This window comes from Drosophila eugracilis, unplaced genomic scaffold, assembly GCF_018153835.1.
Source record: "Drosophila eugracilis isolate 14026-0451.02 unplaced genomic scaffold, ASM1815383v1 contig_90, whole genome shotgun sequence".
Taxonomy (NCBI): Eukaryota; Metazoa; Arthropoda; class Insecta; order Diptera; family Drosophilidae; genus Drosophila; species Drosophila eugracilis.
The window spans coordinates 6295495-6320289 of record NW_024573812.1 but is presented as its reverse complement, the minus strand read 5'-3'; the positions used below and the strand labels follow the sequence as shown (position 1 = coordinate 6320289).

Sequence of the window (24795 nt, the reverse complement as noted above, 5' to 3'; positions counted from 1 at the left end):
GTTTTCCGGGTAGCAGAAGGTGTGGCGCGTAGTGCGCTAATTTAGAGGTGGATGCAGGTGTGAAGCGCAAGTAAATGGGTTAAAAGTGGGCAAAAACAGTGGGTAGAAAGGTGAAAGGTAGATGGGATGCCGCAGGACGCAACCCCTTAGTAGTTCAGGTGGTTAGTTAGTGGAATGTTCGCATTGCTCGTGCTCCATGGGGGATGCCTGATTGTAAAGAGATCTTTTATTTGAGGAAACCACGGAAAATTGGGAAGATAATTAGTGATCCCAGAAAATAAGCAACACGTTCTACATTCCAAATAGCTAGTGGTAGTAATTGGGTAAGTAATTCCTTAAATTCCAGGAGAAGTAACCAAATAGCGGAATAATTTGTTTATTAAAAATTTAATAAATAATGGTTAAGCTTTAGTTAAAGTTGAAACTATATTTTTTTTAATATTCCCCTTTAAAATAATCAATAAAAGATAAGTCTCAGGAAAAATAAACCAATTTAATATTAAAAAAAATTGTAGCATACTTATTAGAGAGTTTTGTCAAAGTGAATATCTCCAGAATTTCTTTGTTATTTGTTTGCTTTCAAGTTGACATACAAACACAAGAGACACTAATTAAATTAGGTTCCAATTCAATTCAACGTATTTAATATAATTTTCTCAGCTCTTTAAATGGAATGTATTGAGTGAGTTCTCCTGCAAATTGCTTTTGACATTTGAATTTGAATTGCTATATTTAACTTGTTCAGCATTTCTGGCACTCATATTTGTGCTTTTGGCTTTTTCCTCATTAGCTTTCTACCCAATTTTCACAATTTATTTTCTATCCTCTCTCTTCTCTCTTTCTCTTTTGCTATCTGCCCCTGAGTACCATTATTTTCATTTGTATTCTTTTTTGGTTTTTCTTCGCTCGTTTAGCTATTCTGTTGAGCAAAATTAACTGCCCTTGCTGTTGCATAAAATTTAAATTTTATTTGCTTTTATTGTCGCTGTTTTATTTCATTTGCCTTGCTTTTGCTTTATTTTTGCAAGTTTGCTTTATTTTGTTATTGCCTTGGGCAACATTCTATTTTTGGGTGTGCGCATCATTTCCATATCAATAACAGCTGGACGGTTGGGTTCGCGGTACAACTCCGAGGAAATCGTTTGACCCCGGCTAGGGAAGCTGTGAAACTGGAGCTCTTGGCATCACTAAAATCGCATTTGCCTTCGGGGATTATTTGCTATAATTCATGCTGTCAATGCAAATTGAAATTGTGTCACGCAGTCAAGTCGGGAAAGTCGGCAGTCATCTAGTCAGCCATTCGACGTTCGCATTTTCCATTTTCCGCTCTCGCCAATTTCCCCAGCTTGCCTTTTCGTATTTTTCGTACTTTTTTTCCCTATTTTTTTTTATACACACCGCTCACCGCAATTGTTGGGCAGCCAGTCAGCCAGCTTCCATCTCCCAGGTCCTGCCGGCTAAATCTCAAAACACAAATGGATTTTTAAATTACCCTCGTGGCACTTTTCGACTCCTACTCCTCGTTGTCCTTCTCCACGTCCTCGTCCGCGTCCGCGTCGTGGTAGTAGCAGGATGTGGATGAGGGCCCATAAAACTGTGTGCTGTGTGTAGGTGCATTGAATTATCTGCGACATTCTGTGCAGTTGGTTTAATTCAGCAAAATGCATAGATATGAGAAGGATGGGGGTGTAGGTTGGGGGGGGATCATAAACTATGCATGGGCAGCGTTTGTCGAGCGTAAGAACGCTCAAATTGCTCCTCTGAAGATGCAGCCTGTGGCTCCTCGACTTGCGCTTTTTGCTCGCTGCTCGTCCTTTGCATTGTTGAGTTATGTTTCTTGGTTCTCAGCGCCAACCAACCCAATGGACTGCCGCCCACTGCCGCCCACTGACCCCACAGGACCTCCCACCACTCCTCCTTGCCCCTCTTAGCGGCCATTGAGGTTCAGTGAAGCGGCAGCAATACCCCTTCGTTTTTCTTCTTTTCCGGGGTTTTTATATCGCTCGCAGGCGGCACTTGCATAAACCAAATGCAGAGACAAGTGTCTTCGTCGTGCAGAGAGAAAAACAAATCAGGACTATGTACACAGAATATTGTCTTTACTTTGCAGCAAATTTAATCAAAACAAAAATATGCAACTTTGCCAACAAACAGAAGATGTGTACTTAGTCCAGAAAAATACTGAGAATTTTGAAGATTTTTATAATGTCTTCAGTTATTTGTTCTTTTCTTTTAAATGTTAAAAATGTTTCTTTAACGAAGTTTGCTCTAATTTCAGGTCACTCTAACAAATTTTGGAAAGAAAATTGTATTTTTTCAAGTGTTTGGTCTGCTTGGCTGGTTTCTTTGGATCCTGTAGGACTGGCTCCTTCGATATCATACCCACTGCTGTCCCATCTACCAGCTCCGATCTCCGAAAAGGGCTGCCGGCTTTCGACGTGTGTCAAGTGCGATGCATTTGTTTAATGCCAGCGTTCAGTAATTGGAAAGCATGTCGAACATGTCGAATTTATTGCCCCGCAAAAGGCACACACAGATACAAATTCGAAACGGTTACAGATTACGGATGCAGCTACACATGGCCACAAGGTTACATAGATACAGATCAATGGGCGAAATTCGGAGCATTCCGAGTCAATGGCTTGGAAGAGCCCCAACCAAATGCAATTAATCAAACGCAAGGGGCCAATGTCAATTACATGCAAGAAGCCTTCCCATTCCCCCCTTAGTCTCTCTTCTAGTCAAGAATCACAAGGATTCGGTACTGTTCGGAAGGATTCGGGCCACGTCAGCTGGCCAAAGGCGAGATGTTGGCCGAACTACGTTGTCTTGGCCAACACCTTCCTGTAACCTATAAATTCCAGTCGACATACACACACACACACACACAATCCTCTTGCATTACCATTACCAACGGCTGTTGTCCGTTGTGGGCCAAAAGCGTGTTTGGTTTCTGGCTACTACCATATGTTCCACTATTCTCCCGAACCTTGCCAAACTAAATTGCATTAAATATTTTGCATAATTTGATAAATTGAAATCTAATCGAACAGCATTCTGGAGAATATCTGAAATACCTAAAGGTCGTAAAATCGAATCATTGTTCATCCTTAATGGTTGCGTAATTGAAACTCTTGGGCTAACAGCTCTAGACTATTTAACTCCATAAGATCTATATCTGTTGTTATTCATATGATGTCACTTCAGTTTTTATTGATTCTAGATTAGTGATCTAGTGATAATCTAGTGATAAAATGGTGTTAATTGGAATTTAATTTTGTTTCCTGCCGACTAGCTTAAAAACCAATCAATTGGGAATAAAAATACAAGAATAACGAGGTTTGGCATTCCATATTTTGACAATTTTTGGGAAATCAATTTTGAGAAATCAGAAGTCAGAGTTTTTTTCATAACAAAGCTTAAAATTTTCGAAATAGGGAATGTAATATATAGATGAGTTTGTAAAAATGTCAATTTTTGGTCATTTGGTTCATCACAAACAAAACAAACCAGAAAGTGAAACAAATGGTCAGTTTTGGTCGTCAACAGCACAAAACAATCGATTCTTTTGTTGTACGTCTTGTTTGGACTATTTTATAGGCTATAAACCTAAAAAAAATATTGCAAATATTTCTTGAAAATCGTTTTCTGATTTATCGTCAAAGAAATCAGTATTTTGTCCATAACGTTGTCAAAAATGGTCGGAATATGGAAAGCCATATCTCGATGAGTTTGTAATTAAATTTTCAAAACCTAAAAATTTTAATTTTTGGACATTTTTTGTAAAAAAAAACATGATGGAAAATGAAGTTTCCCAAATTGACCAGAAATCTCTTAGGTGCACAAAACAATCATTCTTTTGACTGTACGTCTTATTTTGACTATTTTATGGGCTATAAACCTAAGCAAATATTTCAAAAAATACTTAAGCATTTTTATTTTGATTTATCATAAAAAAGTCAGTATTTTGCCCATAACGCTATCAAAAATGATCGGAATATGTAAAGTCATATCTCGATGAGTTTGGAATTAAATTTCCAACATAACTGTGTTCACACCTAAAAATGTCAATTTTTGGCCATTTTTCGCAAAAAAGAAAAAAAAATGCAAAAATTGGCCCAAAAATGAAGTTTCCCAAATCTACCAGAAATTGATAAATTTAGTCAGTTTTGGTCGTCGACAACACAAAACGGTCGTTCCTTTTATTGTAGGTCTTGTTTTAACTTTGTTCTGGCTATAAACCTTGAAAAAATATTTTAAAAAATACTTAAGAATACTTAATTATTACTCTGATTTATCTTCAAAGAGTCAGTATTTTGCCCATAATAATTTTAGGCCATATTTCCATTTAATAACATTTTCTCATCAATTTACAAAAACTCACTTTGTTCTGAAGCAATGAAAATCCTGTTCATCGGCAACATGTTGCTAAAGTCTCGTCAATGTTGCAGCAACATTGAGTCACCCGCCCGCAGAAAAACCACCACCGAAAGTATGCATCAGATACACGAACTGGCTTCGGGTGAATTTCTAGCTAGGAACTCAGTTTCTGTTTTTGGTTTTGTCAGTTAACGCTGCGACTCCGGACCGATTGGACGCGTTTGAGCGTTTTGGGTTAGCATAAAAACGTGATTATTTTACACTCGGGGCTACGCGTGCGCGTCTCAGCAAAGTCAAAAGTGTAAAGACAAACGCAAAGGCAAAAGCCAAAAGCTAAACGCAAACACAAAGTAACAACTTCGACGGTCGAAATTACCGGTTTTTCGCCAACAATCGTCGCTCTCTGTGAATTTTTGCGCGCGGTCTTTTCCTTTGCCAGCTCTTTTCCGTAAAGTGCGTTGGCTTTTCCCAACAACCAAACAGCCAACCACCCCCTTTTGAGCGTCCCTTTGCCGTGAAAATACCTAGCTAGGTTATAGTCTGTTTACTATATATATATATATCTCGAATTTCCCGGAATCAAAATAGTTAAAATTAGTTGAAAACAGTGCTAAAGTGAGAACAGCCAGGCACACACACTGGCCAGTGCTAATTATAATTTATATATATTGTGTTAATAATACAAACACAAGGTGCAAAAAAGGAAAACACGGATGCGCGAATTTAAATGCCATATTATAAATATTTAACAATGCAGCCGTGCAGCTAAAGCGGATTATTATTGGCCACCGACGCGTGGAAATTCCGAGGCAGAGCAAACAAAGGCCTGTAAGTTCACACGTTCCACAGTCAGGATATATCTGGGATATATACGAGTATATGCGTATATCTGTGTGTGTCCTTGTGGGCGCTATTGCGGCTGCATTCTAATGGGGATTGTGCGATGCATGACACCTGATGTATGACATATGACAGGTGTCGTACCAACAGGATACTGTATGTCCTACAGGAAGAGGGGCTTTAACTCTTTTAGATAAATTTCGGATTTAACGATTTATTTCTCGGTGGAAATGTTGGTTTTTGTGCATACAGGCGGATTTTACTCTTTCGGGTTTAGCTCACATTTGAAATATTTCTGATTAGACAAGAAGAAATCCATTTCAGTTTTTAAAATATTTGTTTAAGGTATGTCATAGGTAGTGATTTAGTTTACCTTTTGCAAAATTTGTTTAGTTTAAATGTGATTTTTTACTTTATTTATTTGAATAAGCTTAAGCTAAACCGACTTAAGAGCTAGAGAGAGGATTTCGAGGCGTTAAAGTTCTTCCTGCCCTCCAAAATATTTTCGATTTAACGAGTTCTTAATTAACTGCTTTCAGCTGTACGGCTTCGGCAATAAAATAGAGTTCCAATTGGGCCTTTAAACTTAGGGCCTCTTTCTTGGCCATCTCCAATTAGCAGTTGGGCCAAACAGTTGGCCCAAAACAGTTGGCCAATAAAGCCGAAGTCCGACGTTCACACAGTGCAACTGTTAAAGTTCAGAGTCGCCACAAAAGAAACAAACGCGATGCGAAGCTCTAAGCAAACATAAAACTGAATACCAAATGAGACAACAAAAGGAGGAAGCACAATAAAAGTCACATTAAAACGTGGGGAGCAAAAAAAAAAAAAAAAAAGCAGAGAGACAGAGAGAGAAAAAGGAGGAGAGCCGGGTCAAAACATAACCGAAATCGGAATCGGGGAATCATGGAATCAAATGCCTGCCTGCACGAGATACAAATGTATCTGTATCTGAGCATTGCAAGTGCTTTGTTTTCCCTGCATTTCACACTTGTCCATGGGATTTCGCCTTTGTATCTTCGTATCTTTGTATCTCGGTCCCTTTGTCTGGCGCATAAATATTTTAGCAAGCCTGAAAACAAACTTATCCGCTGGATACATTATTCACTCGACGATTTTGTCGGATTGCCAATTTATTAAGATAGATTTCATTTTTTTATAGCGGCCATTAACACGGCGCCTTTGTTTTGTTTTTGTTTTTTTTTTGTTTTTGAAATGGGTAGAAAATGGATAGCAACTCTCGCACATTTATGTTTTATGATTTTCTAGTTGGAATGCGGTGTGTTTGGTGCAATTGGAAGAGTCAAGTCAAGTCCATTTCGAGCATGCCAGTGGCAAGTAGCTGAAAAATTGTTGTAAGACTGGTTTTCAGAGCTACTGCTCCTCGTTCCCTACCTTTTCTTTCCTTCTCTCTTTCTCTCTCTCTCTCTTTCACTCGCTTGGCATGTTACCAACCTTTTTCCATTCTTCTTGCGGCAGGTGCAGAGAAAAAAATAATTACTACCTTGGATTCTGGATTAAACGATCTATAATTGATAGAGAATGAAAACCTTTAATGGTAGTTTGTTCTCTTATAGTTTGAGATATTTTACTTTGTTGAATTTTTATTTATTTTTTAAAGTATTTCATCTTATAAAATAAGTAATGTCTTAACTCTTTTTATTATTAAATTTTTACTTAAAACAAACATATATAAAAAATCTCTAAAAAACTCAAAATAAAATATTTTCCTGTGCAAGAAATAAGTTTGTTAGCGCCCGGCTCTCTTGGCGGTTTTGCAGCTGTCTCGGCCAGGTTAAGAGCAATCCACCACCGGCAGTCAGTTCAGCTACAGGCCATCATCCTGGCCAGAACACATCCTCTTCTTCTTCGGTAGCCACAACCTGTTTCTCATTGCTCTTCTTTCTTTTTTTTTTTTGAGCTCAAAAAGATCAGCTCAGACTTGGCCAAGGAGTCGACTCACAAAAAAAAGGCGATTTTTTCCGGCTTCTGATGCCACATTCGCCGAGTATTGTCAACTCATCCGGCGAACTAACCTCAGTCAATCCATTCGGAATTCAAAACCGGCAAAAGGAAAACTCGTTATGGCTCTTGATTAATTAACATTTGAATGTTGTCTCGTGCCAGTTAATGTGGCTGATTTGTGACTGGGATTGGGTTCCATCAAAACATCAACAGTCTATTGTGAAAATTATTAGAAAACGTCTTAGGAACCATTGTCAAATGGAATTTGCATGGCAAGGAGTTGGTTGAATTCAATGTACTCATTCCAGATTCATTGATGACGTTGACGGTCTACATATTTTTGTGTATTTTATGGATTTGTTGTGGCCTCTCTTGGTCACTATTCACAACAGCTAGCCATGAGATACTTCTGCGTAGGCTCGGGCCCTCTTGGCCGCACTCAAAACTGGTTTCGGCCACATTCAAAATTGTTATGTTAGAATAAAAGCTTAATTGATGCATATATACACGGCGTACGGTATAGTTATATTCGGCAGCAACAGCCCACAGATACAACCAAAAATCCGACAGATACAGATACAGATTCAGCTACAGATACAGATGGAAGCAAAGCCAGACTCAGCTGGATAGGTTATGTCATGCGGCGTCTATCGCATGATTGATGGAATTTGTCTGGATATGTAACTCTGTTCTCCTCCGTCTAAATTAGATATTGATTTGGTTTCGTGGATAATTGTATTTCGGATGCCCAACAGGTGGAATAGTCCAACAGAGGGAATGAATTATGAATGCTAGCTGTGAAAGCAGAGAACATATAAATATTTACACAGCTCCCAAAAGCTATCCATCATCTATGGCTTAAATGCCTCGCCTTGCTAAAATATTTAGTGTTTTTGTAGTTTCCTTTTTAATGTAAATAACAAGGCATTAAGTGCATAGAAAGAAAATTAAGGTGATACGATGATAAACTCTTGACTTTCTTTAACATTTTCTATGAAGAAGTTTGATTTGTTTTGCAATCTTCTTATATAAATCACTGAAATAAGACATTTGTTTGGGTTTGACTAACTTTTTGTTCTTAAAACATTCGTAAGCTTTAAAAATCTTACAAATATTTGCAATCCCAAACCGTATTCATTGAATTCTTTAGAGCGTAAACTTCAATTTAGTCCCTCAAAAGACCAATCATCATTCTCAAATGCAAGAAATAAATGGAATTTATTTTCTATTTAATTAAATGCCAACTTTTAGATAGTGTAATAACGAATAATATTTGAATTTACCACATTTTTGCATCAATTAGGATGCGACCGAAGAATTTAAGTGCTTTGGCTTTGGCTCAATGAATTTACAGCTCGTTTCTGGCTGTTGGCAAACTCAAATCTCGCATGCTCAAAGCAACCAAAACGGTGCGGTGGTAACCCTGTCCACGGCTGAATGCCCAAATTGATTGATTGACAGCCCTGCACATCAAGCTCAATATACACCCCCCTCCTGCTCCCCCTCCCTACGATGTTTTTAGTTTTTGCTAAATTTACTAACGCCATCAAGTAACGAGGAAATGGAAAGCTTTTGGGGGAAAATGCATGAATAATGTAGGCAAAAAAAAGGATGCTCTCCTTGCCAGATGGGGAATTCACACCTCACTGGAATCGGGTGATTCAGTGTGTGTATATGAGTGTGTTGCGAGTGTGTGCGAGAGACCTCATTAGTGTTAATTCAATTAGAGGAGCCAAAGTTTGTGGCACTTTGGCTAATGAGGCATGTCCAAGCATCTAGAACATGCCCAAAAGCCAGAGCACTCCATATACGCCGTTCATTTGCATGCTAGAAATTTGTTTCAATTGCATTAATTAGAGTTATCAATTTGGGTGGGCGGATGGCTGGTGTTTGATGAAATGGATGCCCATAGCTTCAAGCCGATCAGGCTGTCAAATTAAGTGAATGACGTGGTGTTTCACATTAGTGAGAATAAGTCACATTATAATGAAGTTTCTTGTGTTTATTTCGAAAGATACAAGATTGTTTCTTCACTAATCTAGTTTAATTAAGTAATGGAAATGGGGAGGGGGGAAATAATAACTTGGTTTTATTGCTTTGTACTTCTAAACTACAATTTAATAAGATTAGGAAAAGTCAATTGTTAATAAGCATTTCTTATTGAATCTTAAACAGCTAGTTAATTTGATTTATAGGCAAAAAAATGCATAAAAATAAACATTTACTGATAATATTCATAATTTTATTTAAGCTCATTAAAGAGACACCAATATGATTTCACTGCAACTTTACCACCATATTTAACCTGATAATTAAAGGCATTTATTTGGGAATGTCAAAGGAATCCGGCAAAGTATGTCACTAAAGCGGTTTATCAGAAATCGCTTTGCATTTAAACATAATTTAGAATAATTTTAAACTACAAATCAAATGCAGATAAACGAATGCTGACCTTCTTTAAATACCACGGTAAAACCTAATAATTTATTAAATTCATAAATTTAACCGCAGGTATTTGTGGATTCCTTTGAAACCATCAAAATGATTTAGCATTGCCGATAGCCAAGAGAACAAATGCTTACCAATGACGATATATAATAATAATAACAACCACATAATTATGAAAGCTTAACATTTATTAATTCACTTCTATTGAAATCGTATTTCTGAAGAAGTTTATCAGAAATAGTTATTAATTTAAAGCTTGTGGCTAATTATGCTATAATTAATTGCATTCGATTGATTTTATAATCAGGAAAGTAAAACTAATTTCTTTTACATCATTTTAAGTTGCCTGAATACAGGAAGACTAATTTATTAAGCATAGAAGATAAGTCAAAGTTGGCTTTAACACCTCGAGTGTGATTTATTTAATGCATTTTCAATATCTATATATATATATCTTGATTTACCGCCCAACAGAATTTGTGTAATTGGCCAACAGCAAAAGCCGTCGCCGCATTTCATTTGATTAAAGCGTCTCATCATCAGTGGACGTCACATGTTTATAATGCAGAAAGTGCATCAATTACGCTTCATTAGAGTTCAAAATGAATGCAAAAGCAGCAGGCAGCCGCACTGAGCGCAGAGTGGAGCATATAATTCATTGGCTTAATTAAGCTGACCGACTTCCCTACCCCCCCCATCCATCCAGTAATAACTTTATCAAATTGCCAGACGAGTGAAAGCCAAAGCTGTAGTAGCAAAATCACTAGAGTTCGAGTTCACTATACTCGTACTTCATCGCCAGCTCGATGTCAAGCAAGTTTGCTTATCAAACTTGGCTCAGTTGGGGGTGCTCACAATAAGTAGAGAAGAAAGGAAGATGAAGAGTAAAGGAAAGGGGTGGCTTATTTGCCACCCTTGGCTCCAGTGCTTTCCCCTCTAATTTATCACAATTTGCATGTCAGTCACGCTTGTATATATAAATTGCATACAATTTATCAGGCCCCCCTCACCCACTCGTTTTGGGGTCCTAGAAAAAACTTCTTCTGGACGCCAGCTTCCGACTATATCACTTTGTCCACCAAGTTGACCCATATTTGTTAGACAGTTTTGTTTTTTTTTTAGTCTTTTCCGGGAGCGTAACGCAATTATGCGGGCCTTTGTCATTAGTTTGAACAGTCGTCGTCCCCCCAAAAATGTATGCTACGGATGGCTGCTGTGTATCGATGTCAATCTTTTCTCTCAGCACACACACTGGAGCATTATCATAATGATTCGTAAAGCCAAGGCAAAAAACTGAATACAATCCCCACTCAGTGCTATCAAATTCTGAAAATGCATAGCCTTGATGGCACCGAAGGTGTGGGGATGTGTCTGTTTCTGCAGGGAAATATTCTGTATGCCAAGCCACAACCCAGTGCCTTTTGTCTATCCGAGCAAATAGTTTCATATTGCAATTTATTTTGATTATTTTGATTATAGCAGGTCCTTGACTCATATCCACACATGTATTGCTATAGCTATATATATTCGTATGTATATATATTAACGTGCGTGCAAGAGTACAAGAGAATTTGAATAAACTGACAGCGCTGACAACGTGCCAGAAAGTGGAATTAAATTTAAATGAAATTGCCAGCCCTTAGTTGGGAGACAAAACGCCGAGGACAATTCACCAGCATGTTCTCTGGGCACAAAAAGGCGGGAAAATGGGGGGGTGTGATGCTGTGGCTCTATGCCATCCCCAAAAACAAAATGGAAAGCCGCGAAGGCAAACAAGGGAAGCAAGCAAGCAAGCAAGCGAAGCAACAAGAACCGGTTGCCATGACGATACAGCGAAAATGGGGGGACGGATTCTCTATAGCTAAGCATAAATAAGTTGTTAAGCCATCAGTGTACGTGCCCTACACACGCCGTTGGCCACACTGGTACCAGTGTGGCTGTATATTTGTGTGTGTGTTGTGGACGCGAGAGTTTGCGGCATCCTATCAATACGGAAGTGGAAGTTCGCACCACATTTTCAATTTGAGCAAATTGAATTTACGCTCCGCATCGCTGATATACATTTATATAGTATATGTATGTGGCAGAGTTGCCACCGCGCCTGTTTATCGCCTTCGATACGATTAGCTACGAGCTTAACTCGTTGGCAGATAAAACTTTTCATTCAATTTATTTGGGCCCCATCCCGAGACATTTCCCCACCATTTCATATTTGAATCCCACATTTTATTGTCTGCTTTGGCAGAAGCATCTTCTACACGGTGGATAAATGCAGGACCTAAAATGGGGATACAACTTAAGGCTAAGGTTACGGGTATGATTTAGAAAAATATTTTACCAGAAAAGTGATTTGTATTTCTTTAAATATAAATGCATCCATAAAGATAAAAAGTTTCTCAAATAAGATATCTCTTCTCTAGATGCACGATTTCTCTCTGTGTACCTTTGCGAATTTGTGGCAAAGATGAACTCCGTTATCCGGCTGAATACACGTGCGTACGTGTCTGTGTCTCTCTTGGAGTTAGAAAGTCTGTCTGTTGGCGTTAGTCCTTTATCGTTATCTGAAATTTATTGCTGCTAACAATTATTATGAGCAAGGGGTAGAAAATGATAGGATGGAGTGCAATCCGCGCAGTCAATCCCCGTCTTCGTAAGTATCCCAGTTTGATGGTTATCCATTTGATGGCCATCTATAAAGTTGGATATAAGCTGCGGCTTTGAAAACACTCGTCGAGAGTGAATGGCCAAAACGATTTAATTGGGGAAATGGAACAGCAACAGCAACAGCAGCTGGCTTTAGCTTCTTCATTTTCAAAACTCATTAACATCCTTTCGGAATATTGCTGCTCCCGGGAACCAATCCTGTGTCGATTATATTTCCTTTTGCAAAAGTTCTCTTTAGACAATTATGCTGTCCTTTTGCGCAAACAATTTGCCATGTTAAAGGATGGCGTTGCTGCAAAGGAGTTCATTGCAGGCAAACGCACAAGGGCCCGTTGCCCCAACTGGCCAATAAAGAAGCCCTAAACAAGCGGCGCCACAAGGACGAGACATAGCCAGACAGAGACAGAGCCAGTTGAGGAGCGAGAGAGAGGCTGTCAGAGGCAGAGGAACTGTGATTTCCAGAGCCACATTTACATGACACAACTCGTTTTGTGGTCGATTTCAATCAGAGCCGCTCGGAAGAAACGCCTGACATTTTGGGCTTTCATTTGCCCAGGACTAATGAGCAGCCACATGACATGGGGTCAAGCAATTTTCACTCTCTTCCAGAAAGATTGAGTGATGCAATCAAAGGGATCTCGGCTCCTGCTGTTGGCTGTCCTGCTGCATTTTATTCATTTTTAAAGAGCCTTCTGCATCATTCGAGCGACAGAAATTGTGTTTGTTCATCGTATTTGCGGCAAGGTGGTTGCAGGTCCAGGCACACCACTCGTCGGTGGTTGATTTCCACTGCACTCTAGCGCCCCCCAAAAGGAGGGTGGTTTTTCCGCACTCTCTCTCTATTCCTCCTGCTCCTACGATTTTCGACTAGGCAGGATTGCAGCAGGCTGACTCACGTGCCGCCTGACTTTGCCTCCGCAGTGTTCATTATATTAAACAAGTTTGCGCCATAAATGCCGCTGCCAGAGGCAAAGGCAGTAGACGCCCAAAAGGACTCGGGATTCGGGACTCAAAGGGAAGTAAAACCACACAGGGAAAAAATCATATTGTCAGAGGGTATCCTTTTTTTTTTTTTTAATTTTTCACCATCACCAATCTAAAACTCATTAGGGTGAGTTTCTCTAATAGAGAGGGATATTTCTGAAAGCCACTCCTATGCAATCTGCTAGGATTTATTTCCCTTATACGAATAATATGTTACTCTAATTTATGAATGTCTTAGATAGCTAGCTGGTGACTTTTCTCTGTGTGTAGCCAGCAGGGTTGTTGGGCTGCCAGTTGTCCTTGCTGCTGTTTGCCGTAATAAACTCTCGTGCAACATAAACAGAAATCCAAAATGCGACGGCTGGGGGCAGCATGACTCATGCAGGTGTGTTCAACGTGCAACGGGGCGTGGCAGTTGCCAGTTGGCAGTTATCAGTCGTCAGTCGTCAGGTCGCCAGTCGCCCAGTCACCTGGCTGTTCTCCTGGCGGACTGAAAGGCATATCCCTACTTGGGCGATGGGATTTTTATTTTGCTCCGCTTTTGTCGATTTTTCTCCTTATGCCCATTCATGTGTGCTCTCTTCGGCTTTTCCCTCCTGTTACAACCTTCTCCCTTCCAACTTTTGACGCTTTTCCCTGAGCTGTTCGCCGTAATTTGTCGAGTTTCCTTTGCATATAAAGCTCTGGCTCAAGACCCCTTCCGTCCGCCCCTCAAAACTCATCCACATCCTCATCCTTATTCCGGTTATCATCATCTCCCTGTAATGGGTTTGCATTTGTCTGGAGCTGAGTCCCGGGCCCGGCAACTCAAACACTTGTAGCCCATCGTCAGTCTTTCCTTGGTGTTGGCTGTTATTGTTGTTCTTTTTACCCTGTCTCCGAAATCGGGCATTAACTTTTGGTCACGCATTTTGGCAGGATATTAACAGCCCAGGGATATTGATGGGCCAAACAAAGATTAACTACCCGTGGCGGTGGCTTAAGCTGAAATTTCATATAAATCAATTCGATTGAACTATAAAGGATGTTGTAATGGCTATCTAAGAATCATTAAGAATCAACTTTGATTTCTACCCTTAGTTGGTGGAATGCAATTACTATTTTTTTAATATAATAAAATATATCTAAAATATATATATTTCCTGTTAATTTCTTAGTGAATAGAGCCATTTGAATTTGCTAATAAGAATCAAATTGGAAGAACAATAGACGACAATATACGCAGAGCATTAATGCGTCACTCTCTCTATCCTTTTCACTCTCTATGTCTATCTCGCTTTATGTCCTTCGTCCTGTTGGCAATTGCTTCCTTCCTTCCCGCATTTCTGTCTGTTGTTATTCCTCTTGCACTGCACGAAAACTCAGCGTTTATTGAGCTCGTCAAATATTTGCATATCATAAGGAGACGCAGCATCGCTTTGCTCATCATCATCGTCATCATCATCGTTATCCTTGTTGTCCTGGAAAGTGGAGAACAGCTGTTGGACACGTTGTCCTTGATTCCCCCATTGTTGTTGTTGTTATTGTTGCTGATTGCATTTCCATTTGTTGTTGCTGCCGCTCTTGTTGTCCTTGTTTTCATGAAAAACTAACAAAACCACCCCACGCATTGAGCGTTTTTGGTGGTTGCTCGATCGCCTCGTCAGCCGAAAATTGGGGAGGATATAACCAAACGCACATTTAGCCAAATGTATATGTCTGTGTTAGTATCTGTGTGAGTGTGCCTGTATCTATGTGTGTATTTGGGAGTGTGTGTGTGCGTTTCATTGAGAATGCGGCGGCGGCGGCGGCAGGAACAAAAATCAATAAATGCGGCACGAGCAAGTCCTTTTTTCGGCAAAATGCCGGCTGTTGTTCTTGTTCCTTGTTGTGGCCGTTGGTTCATAGAATTTTCTATGCATTTGGTTTAAGGGAAGTTCCCGGCTAATGCTGCAACCCCCTCAACACCCTTTTGGGTTCTACCCACCCGCCCCTCAACCATCACCAAGGATCTCACTCTATTCGGTTTTCTGTTTGTCTGTGGAAAAAGGCTTTTGCCAGCCAGTCAGTCAGCCAACCAGCCAGCCTGCAAAAGTTGCATTAAACTCTATTACAAAACGCCAAACGGGGTGGTGGTCCACAAAAAAAGAGGGAAAGTACAAAGTAGGGAGAAAGGAGAAAAGAGAAAGGGGGTAACTAAAAGAAAAAAAAAACACAAATATATATATATATATGGAGGGGCCTCAAAGCGAGGGTGGCATTCAACGCCTCGACGAGCTGCATCAAAGAAGCCCGCGGCGCTGGGGACAAACGAATGTTTGACATTTAGTCCCTTGCAGTTGGACCAGCGTTTTATTTATGTTTCTAAAATATATAAATTTTCCACTTTTGAGGGCTCTTTTTTGTTGGTCCGCACCCCAACATGGCGTGTTTCCCAGTGCTTTCTTTTTATTTTATTTGTCTATGCAAAGCTTGTAAATCCAATGATTCATTCTAAGGCAGCAAGCACCCCTCCTTTTTTTGGTTAAACCAGAGTGACAGAAACACTCCGGAAATTATTCCAATAAATAAGAATGGACTGTGACATTTCTTTCGTGTGGCCATACTTTGCCCCGCCCTCATACTCTACAAGGATATAGCCCTCTCCGGCCCCCTTGGGAGTTTTGCCTCGAGGCGCTAATGAAAAAATAATCAACCGAAGGAGCAGTGCCGCAGCTCATTTCGTATGGATTTTGATTGTGTGCTAAAATGTGAGAAAGGGAGGGGGAACGGGGTCGGAGAAAGTCCTGCGGAAGGGGATGATTCATCCGTCCATCATTTGTCAACTCAAACTCCGTTCGAGATCATCATTTATGCGGCGTCCACTCTCCATGATTAAAATTCACAATTACTGCAGCTTTAATTGATATGCCATAAAAATAGCAAGCTATAGAATATTTAATATTCAATTTGAGACAATTCGAAGCAGATAAATTTCATGGTTTGGCGAACATTCTTAGAGGTAAACTTAGCAAAGAAAACTTTAGCCATAATACCAGTTGAGATTGTTTATGTTTTTTGGGCGAAACTTGTTTAGGCCACACAAAATGGGTTTGTGCAGAGAAAAATAAAAGTGAGCATATATGTTTACCTGTTTTTAAACCAATAATAATCGAAAGTTATAAGTTCAAAATCCATCTTTAGGAAGTATCTTACTTTAGACTTAGTTTTTAAATTGCACTTCGTTGCACTTCCTTTTCAAGCATATTAAAACCTATTTTAACTGCCCAGACATCCAAAACCGATGACAAATAATTGGTAATATTTTTTTATGTGTTTTCGTCTGCCGCATATGTGTGACTCCTTCCTTCCGCCCCATTTGCCACCCATTGCCCCGCCTCTGTTCTTGCTCTCAGGGGCAGACAGGCATGCAGTATTTATGGTATTGAAACACGCAAAAGTTCAGTTCGAGTCAAATCGAGAACTTCAAGTGGTAAGAGCACAAATACACATACACACAACCTACACATTGGTACACAGTTGCATATGTGAGTGCGCTATTTTGCAAAAAGCTTTGCGGCCTTCTTGGGGGGCAAAAAAGAGCTGAAGAGGATTGGAAGGACCACCCCTGGCAAGTTGTGTCCTTAACTCCAACTTCTGGCCAAGTCTCGCATCGAATCCCATTCACAAATACACAGACACACACACATAGGAACAGAGAACCATGTGGAGCTAATGTGTATGCGTGTGCCGCCTGTCTATGTATTTGTGTTGCGTGCCCTGCAGGGGTGATTAACCTTTGATTTCGCCCCTCATCCACATTTTGCCACTTTTCAACTTCCCTCTTGGCATTCGATGCTATCGCCGACTGATTTAACATATGCCCCAGACCATGGAAAGCCAAGCCAGAAGGGAAAAGAAAGTCGATTGAATCGACTGGGCAATATCCAGTAACCTTAGTTATGATATAGCCTGACAGCCTCTATATTATTTTAATTTTCGATTATCTTTAAGGAACTTAGATGATTTCTTAAAGGATTATGATTGTTTAAGACCAAAGCATATGCTTTTTAAAGCCCATTGATTTGAATTTTGAATATTAAGAAGGGGAATGGAATCAAACATCAAAGAAAGTTATTACAAGCATGGAGGTTACAACCTTCTTTATAATAAGATAAAATTACTTGTAATGTATCAAATAACATTCTTTCCCCTGTATTACACACATTCATCAACCGAACATACCCTTTAGAGAACCATACCATTGGTTTGATATAAGAATCCTCCAATGGCTTGCACTTTGCTTACCCAGATTTCCACTGATTGGCCATTTTCTTTCGCATGCTTTTGTCGCTGTGGTCATGGTAACTATTCGAATATCCAGACAATAATGGGGCTGATTGATTTCCGTGTAAGTGGATTTGCCTAACGGATAATGCGATTATTGGCTTTTATCGAGTGTGTCTCACCATTTGTTGATTTCCATGTGCGATTGAATGGCACGCACGACTGCGGTTATCGATAAGCGTTTAGTTAGGAGTTAAGGGGAAAGGTTGCTACCAAAAAAAAAGTATATATATACATAATCATGTTTACCATTGTTGTTGAGGTGTGAAAAATCCGTATGCTATTAAGTATCTCTCCATTTAATCATCTGTAAGTTTCTTATTTTCATTTTTATCTCATAGTTCATGAATGTTTAAACAAAATCCATTCATAAAACTCAACAGCAATTACTATTATCCTTTAAAGCTGCGTTTTTTAAGCTACCATTTTTATGCATTCCACTTGTAATCCTTGAAAAAGTCGCACTGTCATCATCTAGCTTTCTGATAGTTGGCCAAACAGTGTAAAATTGCAATTAATTCATGGCCAAATATTTATTTTGAATTATTTACTCTCCCTTGTCTTTTTTTCTTTTGGAGGACATGGGCTTATTTGCATATCGATTTAATTTCATGGAGAATTGATGGCAGCAGCAGAAGTAGCTATGGGCAGCAGCAGTTTCTATGAGGGATTTTCTCATAATTGCAAATTAATTTGCATTTTAATTAATTTCTGGTCAAGTCCCAGGAGAATCAAATTGATTGCAAACAAGGGAGAAAAAAAAAAAGAAAGGAGAGCCCTGAAAAGCGAATAAAAGCAATTATCAAGGAATATGAAAAGTGGGAGAGATCAAAAGGAGGCAGATGCTGCAAAAATCAACAATAGCTTTGGAGTACGAAAAATTTACAATTGAATGCGTTTCAGAGGGAGTACAGCCAGTGCAGCTTTTCCCATATATATATAGGGGGATGCCTAAGCAATTAATGTAATTCGTCTTTGCGCCCGTCGCCTTAATGGCATACAAATTACGCATACGCCGCGTGTGCAAATCACCCAAAAAAAGGGCAGAGGAAGTGACGGTGGCTGCTGGAAGCAGTAAGCTGGGGCAGATTGCTTTACGCTCCATTTAATTTTCGGTAAATATGCCAATAAAAATTGTGAAACACGATGTGGCCCTCAGATGAATATTTGCTTTTAGGCCCCGCAACAGCAACAGCAGAAAAGGTCCTTTTGCCCTGTTTTTCGGGCCTTCTTTTTTCTCCATTTTAAATTGCTTCAAAAAATATACACTGGACAGCGATAACTGCTTGTGGACAGAAGGAATATATATATATATTTCGTTTAATTAAAGCTGACCCGGAGACCATCAGGCGGAGGTAATTGGCCAGGACTAGGACCTCCAGGAGGCACATTACCTGCCAGGAGCTTGTCATGTCGTCCTCAACGGGAGAGATGTGCCGCATAAAAGTCGATTTTAATGGGAATTTCGTGTCGCACAAACGAAATAAATTTCAATAAATTTTATGCCAAAGGAAAAGTGGGCTGCAGGCTGTGGGAGGTTTGGTTATGTTCTAATAACTTTTAATTAGTTAACCATGTGGAAGTTTTTCGCAGCGAAACTAAAAGCAAATTTGCTGTCAGCGCAGTTTAGTTTTGCTCTTTGGCTTCTGCGGCAGGTCGACAAGTGAATTATTAACGCCTGACAGGTAAAACCCAACTCCTTTTATATAAACCCCCTTGATTCCAACCCGCAGGCAGGAAATTTTTTGGCTGCCAGCTTAAGCGTTATAATTAACTGCGACACAAACATTTTCGGCACTCAGTTTGTGCTTCTTTTCCAGCTGTGGGAATTTATATATATACTTGTATATATATTTTTGTGGCTCAGGCTAAACCAATTTGCCAGGACTTAAATTTTAAGCATTATTAATGGTTTTGCGGGCGAGGCGGGTGTGCAGATAATGCGGATTTTTATGGCAGGGAGGAAATGCGGAATGCTGAGTCTTCGGTGGAGTGATCACAGGAAATCTTGGACTACTGCCGAGCGTGGGGTCAACAAAGCATAATTTTAGTGGTTGACTTCGGTATCTTCTTTATTTTTCAATCAACCCCTATTGCAGGTTTTCAATGTATCTGAGTTTATGGTATCCTAATAGCTTGCCATTGCCATTGCCATTAAATGTATAGAGGGTATAAATTGTTCGGAATTTTATCCATTATACTCATTAATTTACATTTAAGAATCATATACATATCTTTTATAGACTAACAAAACATAAATTCCCTTTAACTTATACAAATCCTCAAAGCTTTTAGTAATTTTATGAGTAAAAGCATTTAAAACTTACAAGCTTCTAGCCTCTTATTTGACATAACCTGGAATATAATCCTTATTCCCATTATTAACTTAAAATATAGTTTAGTTACCTAATATCTTCCATACTTTAGTTCAGTGTATCCAACCAAACATATTCATGGCCATCTCAATTTCAAATTCGACGGACTCCAGTCGAGTGTGTCAGAGCCAATGAGCTCGTGACATGAGCAAACGATTAAGGGATATAAATAAAAACATCTGACATTTGCCAGTTGAACTGCATAGCATTCAGCCATTCCCCGTCAGCCATTTCCCCACAGACCCTAAACTAATTGTTTGCTTTGGGCCAGAAGGCCTGGCAAACTTTTTCGATTACAAAATTGTTTCGGTGCGGGAAGGCAGACGCCGGCAGCAGCAGCAGCAGCCGGGTGATACAATTTTTAGAAAATTTCCATTATCCTTTCGGCATCACGTCGGCCGTATGCAAACATTTGCCATTTGCCAAGTTGCCCCAAAAAGTGAGAGGGAAGGGAAGCATAGAACGATGTTGGCCCAAAAAACTATTCAACAGTCGGTCAGCGTTTTTAGTTTCATTTGCAGCGGCTAAAAGCAAAGCGAAAGCAATTTACACGCATTTCGGCGCAAAATGAAACGTGCCCCGCCACTAAAATGTTTATGAGCGCGGACTACGAAATGTGAGCTGGTGGCAAAGTAAAGCGAATCCTTCGAAGGATTCCGGGGGTCAGCAGATGGAATGGCCAGGGCTGGAGCGTTAAGCCTGAGCTGATGAAATAGAACAGAGGCCATAAAAACGTAGAGAAGGAGGGCTTTCCCTTTTTTTTTTTCGTTCGTTCTTTCTGGTCAGCAGAAGTCGGTCAAGAAGAGTTGGAGTTAGGGACCCTTAAAATCCTTCACGCCCGAGGGATCTGAATGGGCTGTCTGTTTAGATAGTGTTGCGATTGTTCTGCTGCTGCTGCTGCTGCAGCACTAACCCTTTACGATCCCCTCTCAAATTGTTCATCTCACTTGAGTAGTAGTTGCCTACTTAAGAGAGCTGTGTGTTATTTTTGCGGTGGGGCTCTTCCTCAGATTGCATAGCAATTTGAATTAGGTTTTGCGATTCCATGGTCGAACAATTTTCTCTTAGCTTTTCGGTAGCTTAGTGAAAAATTCATGGTGAAATCAATGAAGCATAAAGTCAGAAATATTCATGGAGCACAAAATTCCAACTGCATTTGCTATGTGAAAATACAAAAGGGGGCGAGGTATTTTTTTTTCCGAAAGCGATTAAATGGGCAAACAATATTTCTGCCCTGGACAATTGCACATCTAAAATTGTTGCATATTTTCCGGGATATTCGAACAGATTTGCATGAGAAATAGCTCAGACTTAGCTTTGTGAAATTAACAAACTTCAGCTGCAGTCTGCTGTTCAATCGAGTCGACAACAATCGCCAATTCAACTTGGCTCAACTTGGGATCTGCAACTTCTCCCTTTGCCCTATTGTAAAATTGAAATACTTTAGCCGGGAAAAAAGTTGCAAGTTTACAAGTTTTTCAGTTTTGCTCGCCTCCCCTCCTCTCTATCTGCTATCTGTGCTCATAATATTTTCCATTAATGGAGTAAAATTTAATTTATGTCACGTTCCAGACGTCGAGGAAAATGCGCGTTTTATTTTCTTATGTTTTGTTTTATTTTATGGCACCAGGGCAACCTAGTAAAAATATTTTGAAAAGCATTTGCCTGGCTACGTGATGTTCGTCTTAAACTGCAGGATCAACTGGCAGTCACGTGGGCGTCGTTTAAATGGGTTCGAGGATGCCAAATAGCAAAACATTAATGGCTGAAGTGATGGTCGAGGGTTAAGGTTCAAGCGGTAGTAAGTTAATCAAAGCTGTTTCTAGGCTTTATCGTTTTCTTTACTTAATTTTAATTTAATTAACAGTTTGCTGGGCATTAAAGAGGGAGATTGGAGAAATTAAACCTTAAAAATGTAAAAGAAAAATAGTTATTTATAAAATACTTCTGACAGAACATGTATCTAGTTATCAAGTATATTTATTAACACTTTTATTACCTAATTATCATGTTTGATATATTAGTTTTCCCTCATAACTTCAATAAAGTGAAATTTATAACGAGAGGAAACGCTATAGTCGAGTGCTGCGACTATAAGATACCCTTAGTTTCTTCATAAATGCGAAATAATGTTCCGATTTTAAAAATCTTTGGTAAATCGATAGATATTAACAGAAATAATTCAACAAGGCATTCATAATAATATTATAGACGCCACAGTTTTTCGCGGTTTGTGGGCGTTAGAGTAGGCTTGGCCGGACGCAACTTCGTGGCAAGTTGCAGTGGCATCTCTTAAGTACCTTTTCTTAAGCAAAACTTTGTATCTCTTATAGTTTCCGAGATTTTTGCTTGTTTTAGTTTTTCTGGCTTGATCGCATTGGGAGCATCATAAAAACCTACATGCTTAATCCGAACTTTCTATCTCTTATAGTTGCCGAGATATCAGCTTTTCTAGAAAATGCGAAAACCGTCTTTTGAGCCTTGTGGGCGTATGGGAGGGTGTTGCCGGATAGTAAAGGTTAAACATTCTGAATTTCAACTTTTTAGCTCTAATAGTTCCTGAGATTTCAGCGATTTTAGTTTTTCGCGGGTTGTGGGCGTTAGAGTGGGCGTGTCAGGATGCTGAAATAAACTTGCGCTGCGTAGGGACCTCAAGAATCTTCATGGTTAATCTCAACTTTGTATCTGCTATAGTTCCTGAGATCTCAGCGTTCATACAGACGGACGGACGGACATGGCTCCTTCGTCTTCGCTATTCACCCTGATCAAGAATATATGTACTTTATAGGATCGGAAACGCTTCCTTCTGCCTGTTGCATACTTTTCAACGAATCTAGTATACCCTTTTACTCTACGAGTAACGGGTATAATTAAGAGTAATAATTACGTTTATCATTACGATGCCATCTGCAAGATAAGGTATTTAAAGCAGAGTTAATTCAAAGCAGTTGCCATGAATTTTGCACATCTATAATATTTTAACAGGCACTCGAAATAATAATTCGTTAAGGCACTGATTAAATAAGTTTGAAATACGGTTGGCAGAGGCATAAGAGGCATTATAAATCCTCCGCAAGGGTATAAATATTTGCAGTGCAGCGCAGGAGGTAAAATTAAATACGAAATATTTAATGATTTCCACTCTGGCTCTCTTCTGGCCAATAAAAGCAACAACAAAAGGCGGCAAGAACCACGGCAGCCACAGGACTCATTTATAATGTAAACATAAATAACTCTTACGGCGGAGAGATCCTTCAACTATGAGCCTCATACATGATGATGGCGAATGGCCATGGATAAAGCATTGAATTGAAATTGTAAATGAAAATTTCCACGCAAACACACACACACACACACACTCGCACACTCGCACTCGCTTCGGCAATTTATAAATACAAATATGCAAAACCATAATACGGCAAAAGAGCTCAGTTGCGTTGAGTTGAGGAAACATTTCACATTTCACATGGAAAATTAAATTGCCAATGGTCAAGCCTCTCCGATTCCGGGCAGGACAAAAAAGCCCGAAGGGTTTTTCGGTTTGAGCCTGGGCATAGAAGCAATATTGATGGAAAATAAATTCAATTTTTTTGGCTAAAGCTCTCTAGCCCATTCCAGGTCCTACTGCCTTAGCTTGTTTGTGTAATCGATTCTCCTTGTTGCCAGAATCCTTTTTCGTGCAAAGAAGCAGGCAGGACGATGGGTCCTTGCTGATAATTGATAAACGGTGTGCCAACAGGAGGAGAAGCAGCAGCTACCAGGATGTGTCATGGAAATTCTACGATTTAATGTGATTTACACTTCAACCTGTGTATGTCCACATATGTATATGTGTGTGTTTCTCCCCCGAGCTTCAGGCAATAAAAATTCCAACATTCCCTGTACGGCATCGCTTTCCACTTACCATCTCATCCCTTCCGGTTTTATTGAGATGCTCTCCTACTCCCTACATTCCCCCCGGAAATCACTCGGCCATGTTCAGTGGACAGAGTTGGCTAAACGAAGAGTTTTCCTCCCATCGCTTCGCATTAATTGTTGGAGGAGTATAACCTTGACACATGTCTGGCCCCAGGCTTTGGGAAAACTTGTACGCTTGGCTACCTCGTAGTTTCTTCTACTCCTCCTCTCTCACACAACCCTGTGGTTTCCTTGGTGGAAACCACTTTTTTAGGGGGAGCATGGAAATGTTCTTATTGCTTTACGCTTCAAGACATTTTCCCACAGTAGTGCTTAATTTAATTCTCTCGCTGCTCGTCTTCTCGCTTTTAAGTTTTAGTAAAAGTTTCTAGGGGGAGGCTCGAGTCTTGCTTAATTAGCGCTTGATATGTACTATAACACATACTCGTATGTGGATTGAGATTTCTGCATTCCCCAACTCGCAAATTTTTGGCAAAGAACGTGAAACTCTAAAAATCTTCATCGCTTTCTGCTAAAAGTTTTCTTTCTCTGTTCGTGATTTCATTAAAAACGATACCAAACTTCCATTATTTGCGGGCCACAATGGAAATTATTTCTGAGTATTACCTCCGATGCGTACGTTAATGTGTAATTTAATATTAATTTCTCCTCATTTTCTCTTTCTTTCTCTTCTGCAGATCGTGGGCATCGCATCAACTTGAGGAAATGTAAGTAAATATATAATATCATAATTTCTGTGGGAGCCGAACGACGCAGCCGGCATTTCACACGACCAAAGCTGAGTAAATATCTGAATAATTTACAGCCCATCTGGGTTATATTTGAATTAATTTCTGAAGCCACACATTTGGGGGATTCTTTTTCTAATGGTGCGACGATCTCTGGAGACTCTCAAAACCCAAACTTGAAAACAAAA

General features: G+C 39.6%; 1 protein-coding gene across 3 annotated transcripts in view; it reads left to right on the top strand.

Annotated features, from left to right (window-relative positions):
* Positions 1-4580: 4580 nt before the first annotated feature.
* The window catches only part of LOC108112848 (protocadherin-like wing polarity protein stan), a 50108-nt gene continuing 29893 nt past the window's right edge, over positions 4581-24795 (top strand). For all 3 annotated transcript variants that reach the window (XM_017223162.2, XM_017223164.2, XM_017223163.2), the window contains exons 1-2: positions 4581-5208; positions 24557-24586. The gene's annotated coding sequence lies outside the window, so the exon portion shown is untranslated. The remainder of the gene's footprint in view (positions 5209-24556; positions 24587-24795) is intronic.